The 21190-nt window shown below is 41.5% G+C and overlaps 1 pseudogene; it reads right to left on the bottom strand.

The window, feature by feature from the left end:
- Nucleotides 1-323: 323 nt before the first annotated feature.
- On the bottom strand, nucleotides 324-11526 carry LOC138590473 (uncharacterized; annotated as a pseudogene).
- Between the last annotated feature and the right edge of the window lie 9664 nt (nucleotides 11527-21190).

The raw sequence follows: 21190 nt of genomic DNA, 5'->3' as shown, positions 1-21190 counted from the left end.
TGAACCTGCTATCAGTGTGACGAGGACTGCAGCCTCCGCACATGGGGCGCCTGCTCCACCGACCGAGCCAAACAGCGCCCCTTCATCTTACAGTTTTATTCAGAAAATGAACTTGGGACACAGCGAATAACAGGTAAACACTTGCTGAACATAATGTCACCAGCTTTTGAACTGTCCAAACATGTAATATGTCTTTACAGTCTAATAAAAAAAAGTAAAGTAAAATAAAGTAAAAATGTTTCAGGATGTTTTTATTTAACTTTCAATTAAGTTCAATTATATAACCAGGCAGCCAAAAATGTTTTTGATTCTATGATTCTGGTCTAAAGATGCATTCCACATATTTTGAAGCCATCCTCTCTTCTTCTCTGTGTCCTTGCAACAGCTATTAATTCCATCAAAGCCTCATGAAAAGGCCCAGGCTGCCTGTTGACTACAGAGTCAAAAATAATTCCTAAATCTGGGTAACTGGCACTGAAGAGCCTTTCAGTATTGTGCTGCTGATCCAGACTGTCAAAAGGGTTTCTGCCAAATGTTGACACCCGGGTCAGATTTGACCCCCTTTCTTGCTGGTAAATGTCAGCAGCATCTGTTGGGCCTGGCAAAAGTTATGCAGACTTCACACGACACCCACCCTCCGCCAGGCAATTTGGAATTCCTCTGCCTAAGGAGAATGTAAATTTTTTTGACAAGGCCATTCATGCCAACAGTGGCGGCTGGTGAAAAATATTCTAGGTGGGGCTGTGCTGTGCCATACTCAGTTTTTAACAACCATCCCATTACGACATTTCCATCACTCAGACTTCAACCCCTGAGACTAACCCCGATTTCAGAATCGCCCTTCGGGAATTATTTTCTACGACGCTGAACGACCAAATTCACATTGATATGCGCGTATCTTGCCCCAGCAACAGTCCCTGATTGGCTACTCGTCTCTGCTTTATGGGCGCTTTTTCCAGTGCCCCTAAAGCAGAGACGAATAGCCAATCACAACGCTTGTTTCCAACATTTCCAATGAACATTAATTCATGTATATATTTTTTTGTATATAAACATGTATATATATTACATATTTAAATAAGTAATTTTGTTAATATTAGTTTTTCAAAATAAAATAAATAAAAATAAAAACAGCGCCCTCTATTGGCCAGCCGCCACTGCATGCCAAACATTTTAGAATGGGGAAGTCGTCTCACATTTGAAAAGCAGGGCTTTTATGACTTCGGTAAGAAAAGTATTTGCACAGTACGGCTGGATATTAACATAACATAACAGATTTTAAGACAAATTCTGCTGTTTATCTGTCATTATTAACATTAAAATATGAGTATAATTTGTTTATGGCAATGTGATAGCACAGAGGAAAGTCTTATCTCTTAATTTCAGATGCTTCTCTAACTTAAAGCAATTCTTACCTTTCTGGCATGTCCCTCAGCACTTAGTTAAAATTTGAACAAGAACAACTCCGCCTCCCTTCAAAGTCCCACCCTCTTCCCCCTGCCTGACCTCTGACGCTCCCCTCCCTCCTCCTCCATGCATCCCTGACGCGTGAGGTGAGAGAAGTAGCGCGAGTCAAACGGGTCAGTGGAGTCGGAGTCAGAGTCAGAGGCACAGGTAAGTGAAAACTAACCAACAGTAATTAAATAATATTCAATTCTGCATGTGGTATAAAATAAAATTTCCTCCCTCGTAACGTTCAGTTGCCTTTTGTAGTCTGACGAACTACCAACGTTACTATCGTAATTATAGCATTTCATCGCCTGTTTTTTTACAGTCAAATGCGTCGTTTTTCGGCAGAATTAATATTTTCTTGACGTCTTACCTTGCCTGAATTGTCCCGGTAACGTTTGTCATAAAATTAGGAGCAGTTGAAGCAGTTTTGTTTACAAGTTTACTTTGTTGAGAACCTGTTTTGTCAGCTAACGGTAGCTAACTTTAGCCCTCATTCAGACGTTTAGCTTCAACATTTTTTTCTTTTAACTTTATGTTATATAGTCACAAAGTAAAAGGCTCTTTCTTTTTTTTTAATTGTGGTGCTTCTTGGAGGAGAGTGTGGTTGGAGATCCCGACTACGTTCCGGATCTTCAGAGGCAGGAGCCGACAGCAGCAGCCTACAGCAGGAACCAGCACAGGAGGTGTAAGAGCCCCGAGAAGGGCAGGTCCTTCCAGGGGCTGCCAGGGTAGGAGCAGCAGGGCCGTGGGGTGATGCAGAGTGGGGAATCTGCTGAGGAGAGGCCCGGAACCAGCAGACAAGCTGCCCCAAGATCCACAACAAGAGCCAGTCGGAGGGCACGTGGACCTGCTGTACTCATTCCTGGCGATCTCATCCGAGTCCAGCAGCTCATATAGTTTTGTATTTTTTCTTATTCATGTTGTTCAATAAAACCTTGCATTGTATAATTGCCTTTGTCTTTTTACTCACATAAAGTAATGTTTATTATGCTTTAGTTCCATTATGACCCTTTTTTCATATTCCCACTTCATCTGAATGAACTGCAGTGAATTACTAAAATCAATTTTTTAGAAAAACATTTATTATTGTACACAGCTCATCATTTTTTTTTTTTTTTTTACAGCTTTCTTCTATAACAAATTAGTTATTTGGTCCCAATAAAAAAGCAAATAAATAACATAAGGCACTTGCAAGATTACTGATTAGTAATGCAAACAAATCTTTTAGATGCAACATTCAGCTCTTCATGAGTTCCAGGGGTACCAAGTCTTGGCTGGTGCTGGATGTCCTCCATTACTGTGGGAGTGGTGTACCTTGACAAAGAGTAAAAAAAAAAATAGAAATGTGACACAGGATATAAATTGCATAAACTCAAACAGGCTAGATTTTATATAGATCTTAGGCTGCTTTGGCACAGAGTGATGTTATCACAATGTACAGTAAGTGGAGCAAGTGTATGTATCACAAAGTCACAAACATAGACAGATCGGTCTTATTTACGCATATGTCAGCTAGCCAGCATTATCTACTAGCCGGAGAAGTCTTCTAGCAATGTGCTGAACTAGCTCTGGTTACTGTACAACCAACCAAGTCAAACGCAACCCTGGAGTTATAATACTAAAACTGGGTTAATGACAACTTCACAATAAACACTGAGGCTAATGCTGAAGCTAACGTCACCGGTAGTGTAACGTTAAACAAACCAAGCTGTGGAGTCAGTTTGTTTACACTATCGGCGCTAACGCTAATGCTAGGCTAAATTTCCCTGCACAAATAACATAATATTACAGAACGACAGTAACTGGTAACTGATGTTATCACATGTACTGTTGTGTTCTAGAATTAGGCAAACTAAAAGTACCTGTCCAGCAGAAACTCCGCGACCATCTCATCTCTTTTTAGCTCCGGATGAAGCTGCATTAGCCTCCTCCATTGCTGGAAAGCAGAGCTGATGTTGACTCGAGTCTTGCCTCTTGCCGCATCAAGCTCTTTCTTTAAGGCAGCTTTTTGTGAAATAGTCTTCTTTGTCCTGATAATTTTCTCTGTGGGGGCAGCTGATGATGGAAGTGGCGGCTCGCCTTGGTCAGTCATTGTCAGTTCTCCGTTCCTTGCTCTCTCTCACCGCTCTACTGCTCTGCCAGAGAGGCGTGTGACTTGAGAGGCGCGCGACTTGCGAGCCGTGACAGCAGTGCAACTGGGAGGGACGCGGCGACGGATGACAGACAGGAAGCTCGGCAAATCAATTCATTCGGACCGAATAAAATGATTGGTCAGACTTTTATCAGAAATATATGAGAATTAAATATTGATGAGTTTCAACGCCTAGTTGATTTCTTTTACATTTTATTGTGCTATACGCTTATTAGGAGCATTTTATGATTACAAAAGAAAAGCGTAAAAATGCCAGAAAGGTAAGAATTGCTTTAACTGGTTTACCATAAGGAAACTTTAACACTAAGTACAGCATGTACAGTTTGTAGCTTATGTTATTAACATTCTATTGATAGGCTAAAGACATAAGGAATTCATGGCATGCAAGGAAATGCAGCTTAAAGTTTTGTCATTTTAGAGATTTTTTATGTAAATACTTTTACATTAAGTCTATTACACAACAAACTCTGGAAGAAGTGAACACATCAATATAGCTTGTGGAATGCTATGTAAATCCACATGATGTACCTACATTTCAGAATTAAAAGTTCTCACTGCGAAATATGCGATCTGTACAAGCACAGGGAGAGCAGCAAGTTATAGAAAGGGTTGGGCTTGCAGTAGGTGATGTGAGGGGAGAGGAAATCCTCACAAGGGGCTCCCTATCAAGCTAAAAAAAAGTCAGGCTGAACTGGCAAAATTAGGTAAGTAAAAGTAATTTAAGTACAGTGGAGAAAACTGCAGAATTGGATCAAATAACCTTGAACTTTGTGACAATTCCAGGCATCTATGAACCGCTGCAGTCCAATGCCGGCAATCTGACAGGTCAGATTTGAGACACAGTATTTAACTGTCGTGTCCTCAAAATCTAACAATTCTTGGTCGGCAAGGTTGACCAAGGCTGCCTTCAGGTGATAGGTGACCCTGTTGTTTACTTCAGGCCACACTCTTTCGATCCTGTGATTCTGCAAAGAAGAAAGTTGTTTGTAAGGCTACCTGGTAAATAAATACTGGATTATTTCAATGTTGTTTTACTATTTCCACAATGGGTCTAAATACTTATGAGACAAGATTTGTCCTGTAAGGTTAATGGTGTTGCCATCTGTACCAAAACAAGTGTAATCCGTCTGCTCCCGATTCACTTGGCAAATAAATCCTATTTGCTTAGCAAAGCTGTTTGTGCAACTTTATAGACCACTAAGATGAAGAAGAACGCAGCTTCCGCACATGTGGAGTGCTCACGGTATAACTCATTAAACTGCTGCATCATTTCTCACTTAGCCACTTTATGCATGTTGCATGTTCAGATATATTATATCTATATATATATAGATATATTTTCATTCATTTGTCATTTTGCTGCATTGTTACATTGGCATGGTTTCAGGTCATGGATCATGGCTGGTCATTCCTCTATAGAATTTGAATGTATAATGCATACTTGCATATAATAAAATAAGACTCCTCATGTTACGATTAATATAGTACACTTTCGATTTATGATATTGACTCAAAATTATTTCAGAAGGCACCAAAAGTCCACTTAAAGAATATTTTGACCAGCCTATTGTAGGTTTTGGCCATAAAAAGGTTTCCTGTTCAAGATGCCATTGCATTATCATCCACCATTCCTATCATTATGAATCGTGATGGTAGTGGGGATTTGGAGGCCGCTTTAATGCCCTTTTTCCAAGTGACCTCGCCACTATATTGAAAGCATTTTTTGTAATTGTTAATTTTTTATAGAGTTAGTTTAATTAAGACAGGCCATGCATTTGTGACACAACACCAGAGTCTTGCAGCATGAAGACTATCCTAAATATTGAAGCAGGTTCACATCATATTGGAGTAATCAGAAGAGTTGCAGCATGTGGTCATGGTTGATATTGATGTACTAAAACAACATTGAAATACATCTGAAGGATCTGAATTGAGCTGTTAATGTGTTAAAATTAGTACATTTGAAGAAGTAAAAACAGAATACTAATTCACACAAGAATATTTTACTATATTTACTCTTACTTTTCCTATAACTATGTCAAGCTTCATAAGTCAATTTATTATAATTAAAAAAAGGTTTATGTTTGACAAGTGAAAAAATTACCATGCCAAAAGGGAACAGACTTGTGTGTCACTGTTTATTCAAGTACTGAAATCTGTGTTCATTTGAGTATATTCACACAGTCAACTCAAAGTTTGTGTCTGCTAACCCTTCTGCTCAGAGAGAAGCGTAAGCATGCTTCTAGAAGCAGCTGTGAGGAACTTTCATTTAGTGTGTATCTAAAATGTGTTTTGTTCTTTCTCTTTGCTGATTCTGTCCTGTACACAAGTTTGTAGTGTTATCAAAGGGGAAATGTCATCAAATCAAATAAAAATCTAATCAAATTTTATTTGTATAGCGCCAAATCATAACCAGAGTTATCTCGAGACACTTTACAAAAGGAGGAGGTCTAGACCGACTCTTTGTTATGTTATTTAAAGAGAGGCCCAACATGAATCACCATGAGTAGCACTTAGCAATATTCGGCACACTGGCAAGGAAAAACTTCCTTTTAACAGGCAGAAACCTCGAGCAGAACCAGACTCATGTTGAACAGCCATCTGCCTCGACTGGATGGGCCGAACAACAACATATGTCCTTGTTACATGAACAACAACAGACACATACTTATGGTTACAATGCCAATAATAGTGATAGACTAGGGTGAAGATTAGCAAAATAAATAAATAAATAAATTAGCGAGAGAAGCAGAGTAATGATAAAGGCTGAGGTAATCGTAATTGTAACAGTTGAAGTCAACAGGTCTACTATTAGCATTAGCAGCAACAATAATGATACTATGGGGAAGACTGATATTAGTAGTTGTTGCAGTTGAGTAGGTCCACAGCAGCAGGTGGTCTGCAGCAACGATCCCCAGGAACCTACAGGACAAGGGAGCACGGGAACTCCCGGTAAGATATATGGTTAGTAATGTTAATGGGACCAGAAGATACAGAGTTAATGAGCTGCATTAATATGACAGAGAGAGGGAGGGAGAGAGAGACAGAGAGAGAGAGAGCGAGAGAGATAGAAGCTTGGTGTGTCAGATCCCCCCGGCAGTCTAAACCTATAGCAGCATAACTAGGGGCTAGTCCAAGCCTGAGCCAGCCCTAACTATAAGCTTTATCAAAGAGGAAAGTTTTAAGTCTACTCTTAAAAGAAGAGAGGGTGTCTGCCCCCGGACCTTGACTGATAGATTGTTCCAGAGGAGGGGGGCCTGGTAATTGAAGGCTCTACCTCCAACACTACTCTTACAGACTTTAGGTGCCACAAGCAGGCCTGCATCCTGGGAGCGCAATGTTCTAGAGGGGTAATATGGCACTATGAGCTCTTTAAGATATGATGGTGCCTGACCATTAAGAGCTTTGTAAGTAAGAAGAAGGATTTTAAATTCAATTCTAGATTTTACAGGAAGCCAGTGCAGAGAGGCTAATACAGGAGAGATGTGATCTCTCTGCCTAGTTCTTGTCGGCACACATGCTGCAGCATTTTGTACCAGCTGAAGAGTTTTTAGCGATTTATTAGGGCAGCCTGATAGTAACGAGTTACAGTAATCCAACCTGAAAGTAACGAATGCATGGACTAGTTTTTCTGCATCGTTGAGACAAGATGTGTCTGTTTTTTGCTATGTTGCGAAGATGAAAGAAGGCTGTCCTTTATATTTGGTTTATGTGGGAGATCAATCAATCAAATTCAATCAATCAATCAAATTTTATTTGTATAGCGCCAAATCATAACCAGGGTTATCTCGAGACACTTTACAGAAAGAGCAGGTCTAGACCGACTCTTTGTTAAGTTATTTAAAGAGAGGCCCAACATGAATCCACCATGAGTAGCACTTAGCAATTCGGCACATTGGCAAGGAAAAACTTCCTTTTAACAGGCAGAAACCTCGAGCAGAACCAGACTCATGTTGAACAGCCATCTGCCTCGACTGGATGGGCCGAAAATGGGATAGAAGGAGATGCAGGATAGAGACAGGCAAAGAGAGCAACAACAACATATGTTCTTGTTACCACAACAACATATGTCCTTGTTACATGAACAACAACAGACACATACTTATGGTTACAATGCCAATAATAGTGGTAGACTAGGGTGAAGATTGGCTAAATAAATAAATAAATAAATAAATTAGCGAGAGAAGCAGAGTAATGATAAAGGCTGAGGTAATCGTAATTGTAACAGTTGAAGTCAACAGGTCTACTATTAGCATTAGCAGCAACAATAATGATACTATGGGGAAGGCTGATGTTAGTAGTTGTTGCAGTCGAGCAGGTCCACAGCAGTAGGTGGTCTGCAGCAACGATCCTCAGGAACCTTCAAGACAAGGGAGCACAAGAACTCCCGGGAAGATATGTGGTTAGTAATGTTAGTAATGAGATGAAGGACATATCCTGATCAAATAGAACTCCCAGATTCCTAACAGTAGTGCTGGATGCCAGGCTGATGCCATCTAGGGCAGTTATATCATAAGAGAAAGAATCTCTGAGGTGTTTTGGGCCGAGCACAATAACTTCAGTTTTGTCTGAATTAAGTAGCAGAAAGTTTCTAGTCATCCAGATCTTTATGTCCTTAAGGCATGCTTCTAGTTTAGATAGCTGATTGGTTTCGTCTGGCTTCATAGATAAGTATAATTGAGTATTATCTGCATAACACTGAAAATTAATGGAGTGTTTCCTCATGATATTACCCAGAGGAAGCATATATAAGGTAAAAAGAATCGGTCTGAGCACAGAACCTTGTGGAACTCCATGACTAACTTTGGTTTGCATAGAGGACACATCATGAACATTAACAAACTGAGATTGATCTGATAGATAAGATTTAAACCAACTTAGTGCAGATCCTGTAATGCCAATTAAATGTTCTAATCTCTGTAACAGGATGTGATGGTCTATCGTGTCGAAAGCGGCACTAAGATCTAACAGGACAAGTACAGAGAGAAGTCCTCTGTCTGAAGCAGTAAGTAGATCATTTGAAACTCGCACAAGTGCTGTCTCAGTGCTATGGTGGACTCTAAATCCTGACTGAAAGTCCTCAAATAAACTGTTGTTATGAAGAAAGTCACATCATTGATTAGCGACTGCTTTCTCAAGGATCTTTGAGATAAAAGGAAGGTTAGATATAGGTCTATAGTTAGCTAAGGTCCCTGAATCTAGGGTAGGCTTTTTAAGAAGTGGCTTAATTACAGCTAGTTTAAAAGACTGGGGTACATAGCCTGTCGATAAAGACATATTGATCATATCTAGTAAAGAAGTGCTAATTGAGGGAAAGACTTCCTTAAGCAGCTTGGTTGGAATCGGGTCTAAAAGACAGGTTGATGGTTAAGACGAAGATATCAGAGAATTTAGCTCAGGAAGGTCAATTGGAGAAAAACAGTCAAGGTAAACATCAGGTTTTTGAGCAGTTTCCAAAGATATATCTGCACCAGTTAACGGCAGGAGGTTACAAATTTTGTCTCTAATCTTTAGGATTTTGTCATTAAAGAAGCTCATGAAATCATCACTGCTGAGGCCTATAGGAATACTTGGCTCAGTGGAGCTGTGACTCTCTGTCAGCCTGGCTACAGTGCTGAAAAGGTACCTGGGATTGTTTTTATTTTCTTCTATGAGGGAGGAGTAGTAGACACCTCGAGCATGCCGTAGGGCCTTCCTGTATTTATTAAGACTATTTTGCCAGAGCAATCGAGACTCTTCTGTTTTGGTGGATCGCCACATTCTTTCAAATTTACGCGACATTTGCTTCAAGTTACGAGTTTCTGAGTCATACCATGGAGCTAGCCTCTGTCGTTTAATAATCTTCTTTTTTAAGGGGGCAATCGAATCTAGAGTACTTCTCAGCAAACCTGTATCAACTTGTCTATCAACAAACTGATCAAGCTGAGAGGGACTAACATTAGCATAAGAGCTTTCTGTAGTAAACAGATGTGGTAAAGAATTAAAAGCAGCTGGAATTGTTTCCTTAAATTTAGCTACAGCCCTCAGACAAACATCTTGTGAGTACATTTTTGTCAACTGGAGAGTAGTCGGTTAATAGGACATCGAATGTTACTATGAGCACTAGATAGTGATCTGATAAAAGAGGATTTTGTGGGAAGACAATTAAGTTTTCGGTTTCAAGGCCATAAGCTAGAACAAGGTCAAGGGTGTGGTTAAAGCAGTGAGTAGGCTGGTTTACACTTTGAGTGAAACCAATAGAGTCCAAAAGGGACATAAATGCCATGCTAAGACTATCATTATCAACATCTACATGAATATTGAAGTCCCTTACAATAATTATTTTATCTGAACTCAGGACTAAATCTGATAAAAACTCTGTAGAGTTTTCCAAGCTGGGTGTGAAAAACTCAGAACAAGGCTTTTAAAAGAGCTGAAACTAAGTTCTGGTTAAGGGTTGATTAGAAGACTAGAACTGAAGATAGCTGCCACTCCACCAACTCGATCAGTGTCTCGTGGAATATGAGTATTAGGATGACTGGGAGGGCTGGATTCATTTAAGCTGACATATTCTTCCTGACACAGCCAAGTCTCAGTTAAAGAGAGTAAATCAATATCATAATCTGATATCAGATCGTTCACTAATAGAGCTTTAGATGACAGGGATCTGATATTTAACAGACCACATTTAATTCTCATATTTTTTGGTATAACTTCGGTTGTCGTTTTAATTTTTATGAATTTTTTTTGATTTACTCCTTTTTTATTTAAGTTTTGAACTGTAATAAAAGGCCTGGGTTGGGGTGGAGACACAGTCTCTATAACATTAAGATTGTGGCTGGGAAACTGCTCACAAGGAAGCTCAGAGGAGTGTGTAGGACAACAGCTCTGCCTCCTGGTCTCAACTCTGGTTTGTCAGGTTTTACGACTAACAAGCTTAGCCATATTACCAGACAAAAGAGCTGCACCATCCAAAGTGGGATGAATGCCGTCTCTTCCGATCAGACCAGGCTTTCCCCAGAATGTCTGCCAGTTATCTATGAAGCCCACATCGTTTGCTGGGCACCACCTCGACAGCCAGCGGTTAAATGGTGACATGCGACATCGTCTTTGCAAATGCACACACCCACTCAACAACTCAATCCGTAAAGGAGGTCGAGGTAGAGCTAAACATCTGACACACTGAACAGGGCAGATCAGGAGAGCAGGAGGGAGAAGGAGAAGCCATTTCAATGGATTAAGTTAGCTGCTAAGTTAACGGCTAAGCAAGTATAAAGTTAAGGTTTTAGCAGATATGTCGCTATTGCAACAACGAGAGTGCTTGATGAAAACTAGTGTCTGTTTAAGTACACAGCAGCTGAATAACCGCAGTAATGATAATTACAGCAGATTAATCGATTTAGCTCGAGCTCTAGCAACAGCTACAAACAGCACAGGACTACACAGTAGCAGCAAGAAAAAAGGAAATGACGCAATACACTCACCTGACGCAATACGTGTGCTCGGCAAGCCCACCTGACGCACCTCATCTTGTTTTCTTTATTGAGGGTTATGTACAACACACACACACACACACACACACTGGAACTGTGTCCGGGATTATGTAAAATATAGCCTCTTGGCATCTTCACGCTGTAAATTACATCTGCAGCATCAGTCCCGTTGACTGGTTTTTAACAATGACCATGTTTATAACTAATTAAAAACTCCTTTTGAATGGATGATAACCAAGAGCAAACCACTTTTCTTCAAAGTTAATGATGACATATATTGCTGAAGAAGAGGAATTCAAAAAACAAATATTTTGTATATTTAGGAAAGATATGCAACATACTCACCTGATATATGACAAAGTTGTTTTTTATTGGCATGGTTGAGTGACCAACAATCTTTCCACTGTAACCATCTATGGCCACAACATATGTGACGCCATACATGGCCATCTTCTCATTCTAATGTGAAGCTTTTGACCAAAATAGGCAGCATTGTATGGAAGAGGATTGAGGTTCCTTAATCTCTAGGAAAGGTGAGACAGATGTATGAAAATGTAAAGATTGTATGGTTGTGGTTTCACAGTTGGACTTGCAAAACAAAATGAGAGGGAATGACATTTCCACAGGCTACTCAAGCCTGCTTAAGAGTTCCAAAATTCTACAATCTCACCAAGCAACTAAAGAAAGGTCTAAAGAAAAGTCATACCAAATCTAGCTTGGTGGTCCACTCTAATTGCATTGGTATATTTTATCTATTTTTATTTTCAGTGTTATGTATTATAATTTCATAAATATAAATATAATTATATATATTAGTATTAACCATAATAGTAACTAAATAGTAACAACATAACTATGTATGTATGTATATATACATGTAACACAGCCCAAGCTTTCTGCGACAAACACCAAAGTAATTGCTGTTAAAATTGTTATTGCTATGTTTGCCACTATTTTCGTTATCAGTTAATAATTATAATGATAATAATTATAACTATTATTATCATTATTGTTATTATAGATTAATATGTCAGATTATTATTATTATCATTATCACAGTATACAATGCTATATTGTACATTATATCCTATGATATACATTATATCATATTATATTATATCGTATTGTGGTAACATATCATTATATTGTTATATTATACTTGGTTGTTGCTTATGTTATTAGGTTAAACTATGTCATTATACTATATATAATGTTTATGATAATTATTATACTGTTCTATTTATACAAAAACATTACACCTAGTTGTTCATTTCCGTATTTTATTTACTTATTTCTGTGCTACAACTGCCATACCTCCCAGGATCCTCAACACAAACTGAACCTCTCATACAAACATCCAACCACACACACACACACACACACCACACACCATACCTGAGCCACCCTAATTTCTACTCCCGGACTGTAATGATATCAAAACTTACACTGTTGTAACTTTTCCATGCTGTTTTTTTTTTTATTTGCTTGTTTTTTTTTCAATGTCACTATCTTGTTTGTCATGTTAATCCACAAATTAAAAATAAAAAATAAAAATCTGCAGTTGCGCGGGGAAGGTATAGATTGGTGGCTCTAATGTTAATCTTTGATTGAACTGATGATTTATGTTGTAGATATTCCAGAAATTGGTTGCTACCGATGCTGTACTCCTGGACCAAGTGGGGGAATGAGACCAGGGTGTTAGTATGGAAAATGTGTTTCAGATGTGTGATCCCCTTTTCAGCCCATGTGTGAAAGTTGAGTGTGTTTTTGCTACTTAGGAAGTTGGGATTATTCCTGGTTCATTTTCAATCGAAACACGAAAACCTGAAACTGCCCTTTTTCACCAAGGCAGTTTCAGGCCTGTGCTCAATTGCGAACCAGTTTTTTGTGTTTCAACTGAAAATGAACCGGCTCCCGGCCAGGAAAACGGGTTCCAGAGCGGCCCCAACTCTTGACTAGTCTAGAACTGCAAACTGCTTATGTCATGGGCGAGGGGCAGGGTTGGCGTGATCAAAGAGACAAACCAAACAAGAGTGATAGTTTTTTCTGGTTGGTTATGTTTTTGTTTGCCTTGTTACCAGACATGGGTTTGTTGTTGGACTGTGTGTAATTTTCAAATCAATGTCACGTTAAACCCTGTAGTTATATTTGGGTAATATTAGCTCACCAACAGCTAGCTAGCTTGCTACCGTTAGCATGCTACTAACATGCTACAATTTGCCACTGGCTCATTATCTAACGTCCCTTAATATTTGACTTCTAGGCAAGCATTGTGTGCAATGGAAAAGTTTTGTTCATTGTTCTCTTTGCATTGTTTACAGAATTGTCACATATGTTGTGAAGTACACAGCAGGTTTCAGTCTGAGTTCTAAGAACTCTGGCGTCGTGTACACTCCCTGGAAAACGTAGTAAGAGATTACTGATTTGTTTAATAGATACCAGTTTAATCGATGCTAAATAACAAGCTAAATTGAGCTAGTGGGCTAGCAGAGAGGCTAAAAACATCTTACGTTCAGTCTTATTAGGAATAAAAATGGGTGGATCATTACCTTTCTTCTCATAAGAAGTCACCGTCCATGGAAAGCACGGCGAGTAGCAAATATGTGGTGGATAAGTTGTCTTTGGGATCTATTGTGATTTCGAAAAGAGGAGCAACAACGGCAAACATGACATGTAGTCCGCTATTGTTGTTATTGTGAGGGAAAGTTGCTCCTGGGAAAAGTGGTCACATATAGAGTGAGTGCATGACGTAACACTTCCATGGGCTCCAGCGGGTGGAAAAACAAACTGTTTCCGAGTTGGTTCGCAAGTTGAACCAGCTCCGAACCAGCACCAGCCCTGAACTAGATCCAGGTTCGTGTTGGTGGAAAAGGGGTAATACAGACCAGACCCATGTGTAGGGCTGACCCTGGTGGTAATCTTTCTTCTCCTCCTGATATTTGATATGACTGACGGTTTCTCAAGAAGGGTATGTTAAATTCCCATTTTACAAAAAAAAACAATAGTGTGCAAAAGCAATGGGACTTAATTATAAATTATTCTGCTTACCCTACGGTTCCTTGATGCAGAATAGAGAGGCTGTGGAGTGATGTGTGGTCAGCTATCTCCTATGATGTCCTACATACAATGAGGGACTGATCGACCTCTCCGACAAGATGCACCTCTTTTGTGTTCATTATGTGTATCTTCCACGGCTGAAATCAACAGGCATCCTTGGGCATTGGGATGCTCCAAACACCTGTGGCTGAGCCAAATATAGAGGTACTCAAAAAAACTGCATCGAGCGAAGTTTTGACCTCAATGTTCCACAGCAGCAGTTCAATTAAATTATCACTGCCAACATCAGTTATGCATCTGAAAATGATGGCTGATCATGATGCTTACATGGCCTAAACCAGATCTGGGGCTAACTAAGTGCAATAGGAAAGCACTTGAATTTACATTATAGATATACTTTGCATAGATTTCCGAAAGCAGCTTGTAGCTGATGAAGACATAGCTCAAGGTGAGGAAGAAATAGCTGAAGGTGAGGCAGAAGAAGCTGAAGGTGAGGAAGAACTAGCTGAAGGAGAGGAAGAAGAACCTGAGGGTGAAGAAGAAGAAGTAGCTGAAGGTGAAGAAGAAGTAGTGGAAGGTAAGAAAGAAATAGCTGAGGGTGAGGAAGAAGAAGCTGAAGGTGAGGAAGAAGAAGCTGAAGGTGAGGAAGAAATAGCTGAAGGTGAGGAAGAAGAAGCTGAAGAAAAGGCTAAAAACAGCATAAAACTTAAACAGTGATAATTCAAAAAATGTAAAAGATAGCAAAAAAGCTAATAGCTAAATAGCGGAATAGTTGAAAATAGTGTGAAAATTTTAAAGCAGAAATTAAGTCTGTGAGTATGCTGAAGTTATAGCATAACAAAGTTGAATGAGTTGAAGTGACTTTTTCCATTGTAAAAAAAAATGTGGAAAATGCTGAATATTTTAAAAAGTAGAAAGAGTAGAAATGTGAAAAGTCATAGCCTAAATGTGCTGAAGATGCTGAACAGATATATATAGTTGAACGGTTTCTGTAGCACTAAGTATGCAGAAGGAGTAGCACAGTGAAAAAGGTACAGAACTAGAAAATGTGAATGCTGTCTGCTGAATATAGCATCTACACTGTTAATGCTGTGCATGAAAGTTGAATGAACGTAATGTATGAATGATGTGGAATATGTTGTTGAAGAGCTGACACTAAACTGCTAATGCTGTGCATGAAAGTTCAATGAATGAAATGTATGAATGATGTGAAATATGTTGTTGAAGAGCTGATGCTATTCAATGATTGTTCAATGAAGTGTTCAAATGTCTGTACTGGGCGTGTGTATGTGTGTCAACTGAGCTCCAACTGAACTCAAATCAACTGCCCAGCCAAGGAGTCACACAGCTGCTACTAATTAACCCATAGCCTCTACTCATGAACAATCACCACGGCAACAGCTGAGCTCTGCAGGAGATCACTTGAGTTCAGTTGGAGCTCAGTTGACACACACACACACACACACACACACACAGGACAGACATCTGTCTCTCACAGTCTCTCAAGCATTTTTCAAGGCTGGTCTTCCATTTTAAACTCCTCCATCATCCTCATCACCTCCACAGTCATCTTCCTCACCTCCAGACTGACTCTCATCACCTCTAACCCAACCTTTATTACCTCCTCAGTCATCTTCATCATTGCATCCTTCTACTCCCTCTAAAGACATTAAACATGTCCATTCAGTTTAGCCTCAGCTGTTCAACATTCTACTACGACTAGTTCCAAAAGAATTTGTGTCAGAGAAGAAGTGATGTACAACCTACAGGTGTTGGTGTGAAGAATATACTTGCATGTAAAAGGCAGACTCAAGAAAGTTACTGTGTGCATTCAGCCAGAAATTCTTTTTGCTGGGTTAATGTGTCCACTTGCAAGTGTAGTAAAACCACGATGTGGCAATCCGTCCGTAATTGTCGTTTTATCTTACCTTCCACGTTACCTCCCATGCCTGGAAGCATTCCCCTTCCTAGCCAATAGGCTCTCGGACCTTATGCGGCAAGCAAATGATAATAATGATAACCGAAGCTCCTCTACAGACAAAATAAAAATCCACGGTGTAGGCAATAGGATCCCATCTGTCAGAAAGTTTCTTCTTGCCCATGACTCCTTTATTTGCAACCAACACCTGGTCACCTAGCGAAAGAGGCAGACCCTTAGCCTTTTTGTTATACTGATCAGACTGAGGTCTCTGCTCCACCTTACTGTGGTCCTGGGCCAACTACATGGCGGCGCGCAGGTAATGACATAGGCGTTGTAGTCACAAATGGTGTCATCACGAAGGACATTCTGGAACATGAGGTCAACTGGCAATCTGGGGACCCTGCCGAACATCAGGTAGAAGGGTGCAAAACCCGTGGTCTCATGAGCAGTGCAGTTATACACAAATGTCATTGACTGAATCATCTGAGGCCATTTCTGCTTCATTCTAAGAGGGAGGGATCTTAACATGTTGCCAAGAGTGCGGTTGAATCTCTCCGTGTTCGCATTCCCCATAGGATGGTAAGGCGAGTTGCGAGATTTGTCAACACCGCTCAACCTCAGAAGCTCAGCTACCAGTTCGCTCTCAAAATGTGCTCCTTGGTCAGAGTGAATGCGTTGTGGGAAGCCATAGACGCAGAAGAATCCATCCCAAAGCTTCTTTGCCACTCTCTTAGCAGTCTGGTCTTGGCACTGGAATGCATGTGCCAACTTTGTGAAGTGATCAGTGATCACAAGAACGTCCACAGACTTGTTGTTGCTATCCTTGGCTGACCAGAAGTCAATGCACACAAGTTCCAGGGGAGCACTGGTCTTAATGTTCTCCAAAGGGGCTCTTGCAGCTGGCTCAGGGGTCTTGCTGAGGACACATCTGTGACAGTTTCTCACATAGTTGCGGACATCCTTTTCCACATCAAACCAGAAGAAGCGCTGACGAGTCAAAGAGAGAGTGCGTGGTTGCCCTTGATGGCTGGCATGGTCGTGAACACCAGACAGCACCTCCAATTTCAGAGATTCAGGCACGAGAAACTGGAATCTCTTGCGTTTGGTCAGTGGGTCTTTCACAACTCTGTAGAGGACACCGTCAAGAAGTGTGAGTTTGTCCCATTGTTTCAGAATCCTGATCGTTTGCTGACTCATTACAGCGCCTACGCCTGAAAGGACGGCTTTCGCTCAACAAAGAAAGCAACCCTCGAGACAACAGGGTCCAACTTCTGGTGAGACAGGAGGTCGGTTTTGGACAACACAGGAGAATCATCATGGTCAGGCGTGGACAGAGTCGACAAGTGATCAGCCAGAGATGTTGCATGTTGTCAAGTCTGTGTGCAGGATACCTGGCTTGGCTGCGACTGAGGGACTTGCTTGTGAAAGCAATAGGTCTCGCTCTCTCTTCACCTACTGGGACCTGAGACAAGACAGCGCCCAGTCCATCCATGGAGGCATCGGTGGAAAGGAGGAACAGTCTCTCAAAATCAGGATGTGCTAGCACCACACAGTTAAGAAGCGCACTCTTGAGTTCTTCAAATGCTTTCTCACAAGCAAGAGTCCAATCTTGGGGAGTTAACAGACGGAATGTACCAGCCTTCCGCTGTCCTGCAGAACCTTTGATCTTCCTCTTCTGACCTGCGGTCAAAGCAAAGAGCAGCCTCGCCACACAAGAGCATTCAGGAATGAAATGCTGGTAAAACATCACCATGCCAAGAAAATATCTCACTTTCTGTTGAGAAGGAGTACAGCCGTCAGCATTCATGAGGTCTTCCTTTACAAAACTGGAGATGACTGCAACTTTGTCCTGGTCAACAGAAACACCAGCAGAGTCAACCACATGACCCAAGAACCTCACAGAACGTCTGAGAAAATGACACTTCTTCTGAGCAAGCTTCAGATTGCTGGCTCTCAGACGTGAGAAGACAACCTCCAGTCTGTTCAGAGCTTCCTCTTCTGAAGGCGCAAACACCACCAGATCATCCAGATAGCAGAGGAGGCTGGAAAAGTTCAGGTCACCAAAGATGCTCAGCATCATTCGCATGAAAGACGCTGGACTGTTGCATAGGCCTTGGGGGAGCCTGTTATATTCATAAAGCCCAAGAGATGTGGTGAAGGCCTGTCAGACTCATGGAGGGGAACGTTGTAAAATCCCGATGTCAGATCCATGGTACAGAAGAAGGCATTTCCCCCAAGGGCAGCCAAACAGTCAGCCTGGTGGGACAGTGGGTGGGCATCTTTCATCGTCTTGGCATTTAGCCAACGGAAGTCAGTGCAAATCCTGAAGTCACCTGATTTCTTCCAGACCATCACCAGCAGAGAGGCATATTCACTTATGGATTTACTGATGATCCCTTTCATCGCCATATCAGACAGCACCTCTCTCAGCTTCTGATAGTCTGCAGGGGGAACTCGGCGGAAGGGCGGCCGGAAGGGGCGGTCATCATTAAGGTGAATACGGTGGACAAATCCCTTGGCTTCACCACAGTCCATCTTGTCTTCAGAGAAAATGTCTTTGTAACTCAAAAAGAGCTCGGCCAACTTTCTCTTTCACTCATCTGATACCTCACAGCCCTCGATGTCTACATCAGCCAGTCCACAGTCTCTGAGCAGCTTTACAGGGTCAGGCGCTGGCTCTGCAGAGGGGGGAGGCCCAGTAGGGTGTGCACTCTCAGTTTTGCTTAGGTTTTGAGTAATTGGCAGCTCTTCCACTGCAACACAAGGAAAGACATCTGCTATCTTGGCATTGCGCCGCAGCGTCACAGGGCTCTGTGTGGGATTAAGGACCTTCATAGGGAGCCATCGATCTCTCCACATGGGTGTTATAACCCGACCAACCATGATGTTCTTCGGTGTGGAACGGGCAGACGAAGGCTCCACAATAACAGAGCTCCCTGGTGACACCGGGGCAGATGGGGGCAGTTTCCCCCACACCACATATTCTTGCTGTGGCTGCAGGGTGATAGCCTGACGCAGCTTCACTGTGCCTATTTTGTCAGGCATCTCTGGACCAGACCACCTAGAGATGCAGCTCAGCAGTTGCAGGGATCACAGTCTTGTCATCAGGTAAGTTGTAACAGCAGTTAACATATACAGAGTGAGAATCTGTCGCATTGGTTAGGGTTTCTTTAACACTGCTCATGCTGCCCCTCTCATAACACAGGCTGGCTAGTTTAAATCAGCATCGGAGGTGGGAGGCCTCGGTCAAGCTGGGTTCTGTGAGGACTGTGTGCAATCACGCTTCACGTGTCCAGGGCTGAAGCAGTTGAGACAAAGCCTGTACAGTCTACAATGAGCATGCGTTGAATGTTCTCCTGAACCACCTGACTCTGCACGAAGCATGCTGAGCGCTCTGCTGACCACAAGGGCGGCTAAACTGGTGTGGGCGTCTCTGCCCAGTAGCAAGGGAGGCAGTGCACAAGGAAGGAACTTTGTCAACCTCCAACCTATCCTGAACCTCAGCTGCAGTCCAGTCCTCAGGAGCCTTCAGTTGAAATGATAAAGCAAGTACTGGATCAGGACAGTGATTGATGAACATCATGACAACCTCAGTGCTGGGGTCCTCCACCAGCTTGCCTGCCTGCGAAAACATTTGTCAGTAGCATCAATAGACTTGTTAAGACGGACCCAGTTATCCATATCCTCACCAGGTAGTGGCACAGTGCTGTAAAAGTCTTTCATGAGCAGGCTGGAGTAGGTCAATTCACTAAAGTTGCGCTTCAGTATGTCAAACACAGCAACAATCTTGTCATCTCCATTCAACCCAAGGCGGCAGCGTGGTGACACTTTGACTACGTCCCTTGCTTTACCTGTCATTCTGGACATTATCAGGTGAAACTTTTCAGTGTGTGTTTCACAGTTCATCCTTGACAGATAACATCTGATCACGCCCTCCCATTCTTGAACGGAGAATGCATCTGTGTGGTCACCCTTGAAGTATGGTGGAGCTTTGGTTTCAGACTGAACAACAACCTTCAGCTGGGATGTGTCATTGCGACTTGCAGGCTGGCCATAAGGAGAATGTGGCTGGGTGCTGGTGCATGGTGATAAGGCTGGCTTTAAAACTCTCCCCAATCTGCTTTGCCAGGTCAGTAATAACAGTTCCCAAAACCTCTGCATTGACAGGTTGTGTGGGCTGAGAATGAGCTTGAGCCATAGGCGTGGAAGTAGCTGCAGGGACTAACGCCAGGAACACACCGGACGCCGAAGCGCCACAAACAGCCGCGGAGCGGAGCCCGTTTCCTTTCGGCACCCATGTTAACCGATTGTGTCGTTCACACCAGACGCGCCGCGGCGCGCACCTCCGCGGCCGGCTCGCGCCCTGCAGCGATCGTTTCGGCGTCTGGTTTATTTTTTGCGCAAGCCGCGAGCGATCGCGTCAATCCTGGCAGGAAGTCACACATGAAACAACGAGAGAATCCGGTCAATTTTCAAAATTAAAACTATTTTCAAAATAAAACACTGTGATTGACAAATGCGATGTTATATTTGTGTGCTTTTGTATATTTGTCAGTATCTAAACAGAGCGCGAGAGAGATGAAGATACACACAGACACAGACACACAGACATAGACACAAACACACACAGACACAGACACACGCACACACACAGACACAGACACACACGCACACTGAAAAAAAACTTTTATTTTTACGGTAAAATACCGGCAGCTGTGGTTGCCAGAATTTAACCGTAACAAATACGGTATAACTTTTTCTACTTTTACGGTAACAGGATATTAGTACTGCTGATTTTACGGTTAATGTTGGAGTTTGATTCCATATTTTACTGTATAAATACAGGTTTTTACCATATAAATAAATTGTGTATTGCCATATAATAAACATGAAAGTACCATACACATAACAAAAAAAACAGTTTTTTTTACGGTAAAATACCAGCAGCTGAGCCTGACAGAATTTAACCGTAACAAATACGGTATAACTTTTTCTACTTTTACGGTAACAGGATATTAGTACTGCTGATTTTACGGTAAATGTTGGAGTTTGATTCCATATTTTACTGCATAAATACAGGTTTTTACCATATAAATAAATTGTGTATTGCCATATAATAAACATGAAAGTACCGTA

Source organism: Semicossyphus pulcher, unplaced genomic scaffold, assembly GCF_022749685.1.
Source record: "Semicossyphus pulcher isolate SPU_LCO1_2020_fin unplaced genomic scaffold, fSemPul1.0.p SCAF_1, whole genome shotgun sequence".
Lineage (NCBI taxonomy): Eukaryota > Metazoa > Chordata > Actinopteri > Labriformes > Labridae > Semicossyphus > Semicossyphus pulcher.
The sequence above is the reverse complement of the archived record's forward strand: the minus strand, read 5'-3'. Positions and strand labels throughout refer to the sequence as shown.